General features: G+C 36.1%; 1 protein-coding gene across 1 annotated transcript in view; it reads left to right on the plus strand.

The window, feature by feature from the left end:
- LOC106883442 (uncharacterized) overlaps positions 1-8784 on the plus strand; it is a 32732-nt gene that overhangs the window by 15717 nt on the left and 8231 nt on the right. The gene's annotated exons all lie outside the window — the stretch shown is intronic.

Here is an 8784-nt window from a genome sequence, read left to right on the forward strand (position 1 = left end):
TACAGGACATGAAGGTACTGCAGTTCCAGAGATACAGGACATGAAGGTACTGCAGTTCCAGAGATACAGGCAGCAAAAGTCTTGGGGATCAGTATGTGTAGTGATGTGCACATTTCAAAGATGGTGATGAAGTGTAGAGGATTAACAAGATGTATAGGAAGACCCTTCAGGACAAGAGAGCAAGATGTCATGTTGACCATGTAGATCAATGTTCTCAGCTGTGATCATCAAACAGTATCAAACTAACAGCTGAGTTTAAATTATTGAATGCTCCTCCACTAAAAAGATTTCCACATTGCAGCAGATGAACTACTGGAAGAGGCTGAAAAAACTACACCATTACTTCCTGAGTAAAGATTAGAGCATTCTCGCATAAAACGATTAAGGAATTAATCGATCTGTGGTAAACACAGTTCATTACAATGATATGAAGGGAGATAACAATTATGATTTCCCTATACGTTACCTCCCATGATCTGTATATTTATCTGTCCCAAAATCCCGTAGTCTTGTGTAGCTTTGTGTATTCTCATCCAAGGTAGAGACAAATACCAATGTTCCCATGTGGCTGGTTTGGTAATTGTTGAGAGATTTCTGTCTACGTGAAATCATTAGTAGCATTGTTAAGCCACAAATAAATATTTATCCACCAATGCAGTGTTGAGCACTCATTCTCAGTGCTGTGTTGAGTGCTCATTATCATTGTTTGATATTTGTGTGTGTGTGTGTGTGTATATATATGTATAAAGTATTCGTTTACTTGTTTCAGTCGTCTGACTGCGGCCATGTATTTATGTATATTTTATTTTATTTATTTATGGGTTTCAGCCAAGTGGCTGTTGTCGTGCTGAAGCACCACCGTGAGTGGTTTTTCTTCTTCCGCGACGGCTGGAGGCGCTGGCGGACGCAGGCGAGGAAAAGAAGGAAGACGAGAGAGATATTGAGGTTTGTGGAGCCGCAAAGTGTGCAGCACCGTCGGCCTAGTGCACTGTATGCAGGCGGGCGCAGGCTGGGTGAAAAGTGCGCGGTCGGCAGCAGCAGCAGAGAGAGACAACAGCAGGAACGAGTGCGGGCTTCGTCTGCCGCTGCTGCTTCTTGTTGCTCGGCTGCAGCTGCACTGTTAGAGGGCCGACGAGTGCGAGGGGGCCCGGCTGCGGCTTACAAAACCGGCTGGATTGTGCTGGAAGGCGAGGTGCAGGGCTGCAACGGCAACGGGCGGGTTGCTGCTGCTATGCAGGCTGCGGTAATGATACTTCCGCAGGTTCACCTACGGAAACCTTGTTACAACTTTTACTTCCTCTAAGCGATCAGGTTCAATCATCTTCTCCGGGCCATCAGAGAACGCGCCGCCGTCGAGGAACGCTGCCGCGCGTAAGCGGACTTGTTTGCCAGATCCGAGGACCTCACCGGACCGTTCGATTGGTAGTAGCGACGGGCGGTGTATTTAAATTACTTAAACAGTTCATGTCATGGCATAAATACTGTAAACATTTTTAATAAGGATCCTACCCATTAAATTTTATACTAACCTTAGCTTCTTTTAACATGTATAATCTTAGTTCACAACTTTGTGGCAACTGCAACATAAACCAAAACACCAACTTGAATTGTATCAGCCCCAACACATTCTGCCTAGAAACAAATTGTCTAGAGAGTGATATGATTGATGAATATGATATAAAACTCATTCATCATACACCTAACTTGTATACTTTTAAAATTAGGGTTAAGAAATCCATTCATCACACATTTAGGAACCCCAGTAGAAGAAATGAGCCATCACTTTCCACATATATTTGGAACTTAAAATATAAACCCTAAATGGCACACTAGAATGGTGTTTTCTTTCAAGAGATAAGAGACCCTGTAATTTACACATTATAGAGAGCTTAGCCTTTGTTTCTCTAAAGAACCAACTGTAAATCAATATATAATGAAAGGATATTTTTGTATACCCAAGTGCATAGAAATTTCCTCCACTACAAACCTTAACACATAAAGCGTGATGGGCTACAACCGTGGCCGTCAGGCAATGATCATGGCCCAGATAGATGCATTTATTTAATGGGCGTTTGTTGGTGTCTAATGTCACTCAAATGCTCCGATACCCACCAGAATGCAAGAGGACTAATAGTTCAACTAATGACTTTTCAGATAATGTAAAACTTACCACAATTATATACTAAGATATTTTAACTATTTTTGCTTTTTGTGTGTGCATGGTAGTCTCATTTTCATAAAATGTGCTCAGCAGTCCATGCTATGTAAGTGCAAATCCCAGTACTTTATGGGTTAAAGTTACACAGGTAACTACTAATTGTATCTTTTAAAATCTCACCCAACTTAAGAATGCTTATTATTTTCCCTACCAAGTTATTTAATCTCAAAATTTAACTTTTAACCTATTTGAACCAAAAAAAAAAGAAAAAGAACAAACTTTGTTTACTTTCATCGTAAAAGTTAAACAATAGATCATTTTTTAATACATTTGAACTTTATGTTTTATTGACTTTAGGGATTGTTTTTTTTTAATCTTTTCTACTCTGTCTACCTTTTTACTTCGTTCATGCTTACATACCTAAAGAATGCTAACTATATCTTTTCTAACCATTTTCTATTTTCTTTAATTGGGTGGGAAGGCAATGGCTATGCCCCTTTACGAGGTCTTCAAGGGGGAGAGAGAAAAAAATCTCTCACACTGAAAACTTGTCTGAAATGCTTGCAAGAGAGTAATTTTGGCAAAAAACACCTAAAGTATCAAGGTGTTACAGTTAAACCTGTCAGTGGATTAAGTCTACTACCCAAGTAAGCCATGGCAAGATTTGAACTTAGAATGGAAAGAGCCCATGTTCATACATTTAGCTCAGTCCACTACCATAGATTGATATGTCTTTACTGACCGTGAAAAGAGGGAAGGCAAAGCAGAATTTTAATGTAGAACATCAAAGATCAGAATGAAACTGTCATTTAGTGAAACAACTCAACTTCACTTTCTGAAATTGTGGCCTTCAGTTTCATGTTTACTTCTGTTTTAATAAGGTTGTTTCATTAGGACCTTTATACACTTGAAATTTATTTGAATGACTTTTATGTGAAAATATGAGATAAAGATACTTAGATTTAAAGAAAACAATTTAATAAATATCATTCTTGACAAATTAACATGTTGTTTTTTTTACTTTGATACTGGTTTTCTAATTCATTAATTAGCCTTTCACACACACACACACATGCACAATTTTCAAATACACTATATCCCTACATATTAACGAAAGGCATTTGATCATGCAGCACAGTCTCAAAATGTCCCACCTAGCCTCTGCCAACATGGAAAAAGTGGATGTAAAAATGGCGATACACACACAAGCTTTGAATCATCAGGAGATCTTAAACCTACCAAAGACAAAAGTTTTAATTAGCCAGAGAAAAGGCCAGATTCTAATGCTATGTAGAAAGTGACCTTACTTTTTAAGGAGTATATAGAAGTGCCATATGGTATACTCAATGTAAACTAAGGGAGTGCAATAATAGGCAGGTTGATAGGTAAACATGTTATGTAACAGATGAGGTGTCTTCTACTATAGCCTCGGGCCGACCAAAGCCTTGTGAGTGGATTTGGTAGATGGAAACTGAAAGAATAATATATGTGTGTGTGTGTGTGTGTGTTTATATATGTTTGTTTGTGTGTGTGTGTGTTTATATATGTTTGTGTGTCTGTGTTCGTCCCCCCCCCCCCAACATCGCTTGACAACCGATGCTGTTGTGTTTACGTCCCCATAACTTAGCGGTTCGGCAAAAGAGACCAATAGAATAAGTACTAGGCTTCCAAAGAATAAGTCCTGGGGTCGATCTGCTCGACTAAAGGTGGTGCTCCAGCATGGCCACAGTCAAATGACTGAAACAAGTAAAAGAGTAAAGAGTATGCTTATAGAGCTCTCTATAAATATGATACCTTGTATTACACACCATATCTATTCCTGTATAACACATACTTTTTCTAAATTTCTAAACCTAAATATTAGAGATGGTAACTAAATATTATTCATTTTTCCCTTATCAAGTGTGTTGCCATATTTTGGGTTGGCATATACAGAAGTTATATCTATTATCCAAGATAACATCTTACATGCAATGAAGAGTTCAAATCACTATAATAATGACATGTTTTTTTATGATAGTGATAATATATTAAATGTTAGGCCCAATTGCCAAACTTGAGCCCTTGGAATTACTGAATAGTAGCAATCTAATTTGTTTCTCGGTTTATTAAGATTCTGATGAAAAGAAATTTTTTTCACAATATGGATTTCACAGGAGGAACACTTTTATAGGCTATACTGGTAAAATTCAAAGGTTGCTATAAATTTGCTTTTTGTTTTGCTCACTGTGCACTTTTTTAGTACATTTTAGACATCACTCATAATAATTTAATTAGATACTTTTTCTTTACATCATAGTACTAAAGTACTTATTATGCACAACAGTATTTATTTTTGGATTTTATAGCTTATAATTAGTGGTTTGTATTGTTACGCTGGTGTGGATTATATACAAATACGTATGATGGGTGACCTATTTGGCATAGTAGCCTGAGTATGAAGAGGGTGAGAAAACTTCAGGAATTCTCTCTATAAGTGAAGGTCAGACTATGTGATGCTTTCGTATAAAGTGAAATGTTGCATAGTTGTGAAATATGGGCACAAAGTGTGGAAAATGTGTGAAGGCGAGAAAGAAATGAGGTGTGCATATTTTGTTGGATGTGAAATGTAAGTATGCATGAACAGCGGAGGTCAAATGAGCTGAGCAAAAAAGTGGGTACTAAAGATTCAGATGCCGTGTACAAAAGAGGAGACTGAGTTGGTATGATCATTTGATGCATCTGGAAGATAAAGAAGTACCAGGTGATCCAATGACTTAGAAGTTTCACCAGCTGTGGTTTGACAGTGTGTGTGTGTTTATATATATTTATATGTACGCACAGTTACCATAACATGTAGATGATTGAATATGCTCAAATTGACAGAAATATGGAGATACTGCTTTGGGTTCATGTGAAACTCATAAAGCACATTGAACTTTGTGTCACTAATGTTGAAAACCGTGTTGAAATTATTATTCATTTTCAACAGTTGAATAAAATTATTGAAAATATAGGTGCATGCATGGTTGTGGTAAGGAGTTTGCTTCCTAACCACATGGTTCTGAGTTCAGTCCTGCTGCCTGTAGTCCTAGACTGACCAATACCTTATGGATTTAGTGGATGGAGCCTGAAAGATGTGTGTGTGTGTGTGTTTGTGATCATCATCATCATTGTCATCATTTAACATCCCTGTTCCATGCTGACATGGGTTGGACCATTGCATGGTAGTTGTAAACGAGTGCCACAGTCATACAAGCAGTGTCATTCATTTCCAGTGTTCTGCAAGAACATGTCTGGCCATGTGGAAATATTACCCTGCTTGGAAGCAAGTGAGGGTTGGTGACAGGGAGAACATCCAGCTATGAAAAGTCTGACTCACTAATCTCAGTCCAAGTATGAAAAAGTATACTTCAAAATGATGTTGATGGTGTGTGTGTGTGTATACATATATATATACACACACACACACACACACACACACACACACACACACGTTCCTATATATCTATGATTGTATCTGTTTATATGTCTGTATACGTGTATACACACACACACACACACACACACACACACACCATATACTTATTCTGGCTGTTTACATTCTAAGTTCAAATCTTACTGGTAAAATCTTACTGTTATCATTTTTATCTTTCATCCATCCTGAGTTGTAAAATTGTAAAATGAAATAAAATAATATAGTTAAGTATTGGCATTGATGGTATCAACTAACTGTCTCCCCAAAATTTCAGGCCTTGTGCCTTTGTTAAAACTATTATTGTTACATTTTACCATATCATAATTAAGGCATTTTCCTAAATTTTCCAGCTGAAAGCCAGCATTTTGTCCATTCAGTAACTTCAGTGAATTGTAGCTGGTTGTCTTTCAATGTTCAATTTAATTCTTCTGTATAAAATTAAGTCTTTCTCCTTGACTTACACAGTCAAAGACAATAGCAAGATAACTAAACTATATTCATTGTCTTTGAAGATAAAAATTGTCAGTTGTGAATGAGTTGCTTTTACAATTAACAGTCACCAGAAGCGATGAATAAATATGTGGGTAATTGACAGTCTGGTGACTTTTATCATTTTATAAATTATATAACCATTAGTGTTCCAGAATTTCTCTAATTTAATTTTTTCCTTTTTTTTTTTTTTTGTCCTAGTAGTAAAAGTGAATAATAATACTGAAAAAAAAGAGAGTAAAAAAACTACTTCGTAATGAATGACTCCTTCTCTTGTATGTAATTGTAAAAAAGGTCCAACCTTCTTGCTGACTCCAATTTTTTCAGTTATCTTTTCACACATGACAGATGCCCAGATGCAAGCCTGGAAGTATGTATGATGCTACTACTGGATAGCACAGGGTAAATCTGAAAGTGGACGAGCTTTATACTATACTCTACTACGTTCTTAACAGAATAGACTATAACTATATATATATATATGTGCGTGTGTGTGTATGCATGTATATATATATATGTGTGTGTGTGTATATATATATATATATATATATATATATATATAACAAGGCTCAAAGGGTTTTGTATTTTTATTTATTCATTTTGTAAAAGAAAGGCTATAGGTCAAGTTGGGCTACCTTTTCAGTGTTTTTTATGAAGTCACATTAAACTTTTGTTACTATATTTCTGTTGAAATACCTTGCTTTATTTCATTTAATTTTGAAAGTAGTGAAGAATTTGTCGTTAAACTGTACAGGGGAAAAATATCAATTTGTTTTTGATATTGTTTCTGAAAATGTAAGATTAGAGCACTTCCACCAGATGTCTTTTCTATCTTTCTCTTTTCTGAAATATTTTCTTTTGTGATGTAAATGCTGTAATTAATAGACCCTTAATTACTTTGTTCTGAAGAAAATTCAATTAAAATTGAAATGGTGGTTTCTATCTGCAAATATTAAGGACTTCATAGTTGAAACAAGAAAGTTAAATTAAATATACATATAAAGATAATGATATACTTAACTCTATTCCACCCGTTATGTTCATTTCACTAACAAGGAAAAAAATGAATAATTGATTCTTGGTAAGATGGTTCTCTCCTTTGCAAAAAATAAAAACAACCAACGACTGGCCAGTTTCTAATACTGTGCTATTAAGGAAAGTATATTTTTTAAATGCAAGAATCCAGTCTTTCCAAGTAAGCCATGCTTACGAGTCTCGTAGGCCAAATGTGGAATTAAGGCTGCAGGTTTTCCATCTCCGGTACTGATGATCAAATGGTTGACTTTTTCATCTTCTTGCTTAACATTACTGTCTGACTGCCTTGGATGTTTCTACATACACATTGTTGCATACATGCACATTGTGCAAGGTTTCTATTCTAAGAATAACTTCTTCCCATAGTCTCATAGACCCTGTGAAGGCTTATAGGCATACTCTTCCTCTTCTGACTAAATCATGAATAAAAGAAATAAACATATTTTACTATGTTACTGATATATGTAATTTATTGACTTTGAAGATATAGTAGTCTAAAGTGTCTTCCAGAAGGAGAGAACTAAACACTACAACACATTTAACCATCTTCACCAATAACTCCAATAATAGTTTTTTTTGGGGGGGGGAGGGGTGTCTGTATCAACTTTTCTTCATTTGACTTGTATTCTAACTATGACCATCCCATCTTTTTCTTCTAACAATGTATTCAGGGTGAGTATTGGGTTGTTTGGTGTAAAGTTGTGCTTTTGATTCTCAGAGCAGATGACACATTGTGTTCTTGAGCAAAACACTTCACTTCATATTGCTTTAGTTCACTCAGCTGAAAATGAATCCAGTGACAGCTGAGGGTTAATCCTGCAATGAACTGGCTTCCTATTCAGAGAAGTGGATATTGTACTCTCAGTTGCTAATACGTCAGTGAAATTGAGATAAACTCCAGCCTGATAGGCCTGCCTTTAGGCTTGTAACAGACCTTAAGACAATACATTTAGCACTACATTATCTGGTGTGTGCTTCCCGTTTTAAAACTGTAACACAAAGTCTGAGGGAGATTTTGCTGTTAATTTTAGCAGGTCATGTGACTACTTAGAGGGTGGCCTGTGGCTAAACAATAATAACTCAATATGAATGAATTATCTACTGATGGATATTTGTTTTTTTGAAATAATTCTAGTAGAGAATACTGGCATTTGATATTTGACTGGATTTATTTCACTGCTTCTCAAGCATTTCTGATTTTGTGGTCAGTAATCCTGTCGGTGAAATAAAACTTAATTTTTAAAAATAATCAAGTTTTCTTTCACTTTACTGAATTAAACTGTTAATAATTTATGGGTTGAATAGATAACTGATGACCACAAAATCACAAGCTTTTGATACATTGTGTACATTTTCATTCTGTATACTACCACTTTTCAGCATGGAAAAGTGAACTTTAAAACACACATACGCACTATTTTATACATATACAGATACTGCAGCAGCCTCGGTTTCAGAGGACCTCAGCTCTTCAATGCCCTGCCAAAACATTTGAGAGACATGCAAGACATGGATGCGGAGGTCTTCAAGACAAAACTTGACGCTTTCCTCTCCACGACGCAGTTTAGGGCAGCTATGTCAAATTCTCTTATACACCAGTCTTTTTCTGCTGAGTGCTATTGTCAAAGAAATCAGCTGGGTTCTT

This window comes from Octopus bimaculoides, chromosome 5 (genome assembly GCF_001194135.2).
Source record: "Octopus bimaculoides isolate UCB-OBI-ISO-001 chromosome 5, ASM119413v2, whole genome shotgun sequence".
Lineage (NCBI taxonomy): Eukaryota > Metazoa > Mollusca > Cephalopoda > Octopoda > Octopodidae > Octopus > Octopus bimaculoides.